Raw genomic sequence first — 801 nt, 5'->3', positions numbered from 1 at the left:
AAATTATATAATATTAAATTAAGATCATTAATTATTGATTTTAGTTTTTGAAATAAATATATTTATTTAATAATTATAGATAATAGGTTTTCATATTTGATTAAATGAAAGGGTAATAAAGAATATGAAGTATCTTAATGTAAGAATTTGACTAATTAGAATGTAGGAATTTTCAATTAGTTGGACTCCTGGTCAGGATAAAAGGAGAAAGATATTAATAAATATTCAATAGGTAAATTGATTAAATATGATAGTTGAGAAAAAGTTAAAGTATTTTGATTTAATAAGAGGAAGGGTATAAAGGATTAAAATTGATATTAAAAGAGCGATAACTCCTCCTAGTTTATTGTGGATAGATCGAAGGATGGCGTAAGCAAATAGAAAATATCATTCAAGTTGAATATGAGTGGGAGTTACTAGGGGATTTGCTGGAGTAAAGTTATTTGAATCTCTAAATATATATGAATATTGTATAATAATAATTAAAAATAAAAAGGTAGTAATAGTAAAGCCTATACTATATAATATCTTTTAAGGGTCAAAGGGGATTTTATATAAGTCTCTATTAATTCCTAGTGGATTTGAAGATCCTGTAGAGTGTAAAAAGAGTAAATGGATAAAAATAAATAAAATAATAATGAATGGGAGAATAAAATGAAAAGAAAAAAATCGGTTTAAGGTTGAGTCATTAATTAAAAATCCTCAAATTCATATAACTAATATGTTTCCAATATAGGGGATGGTTGAAACAAGATTTGTAATTACTGTTGCTCCTCAAAAAGATATTTGACCTCAAGAAAG

Source organism: Trachymyrmex septentrionalis, unplaced genomic scaffold (genome assembly GCF_001594115.1).
Source record: "Trachymyrmex septentrionalis isolate Tsep2-gDNA-1 unplaced genomic scaffold, Tsep1.0 scaffold229, whole genome shotgun sequence".
Taxonomy (NCBI): domain Eukaryota; kingdom Metazoa; phylum Arthropoda; class Insecta; order Hymenoptera; family Formicidae; genus Trachymyrmex; species Trachymyrmex septentrionalis.
The sequence above is the reverse complement of the archived record's forward strand: the minus strand, read 5'-3'. Positions refer to the sequence as shown.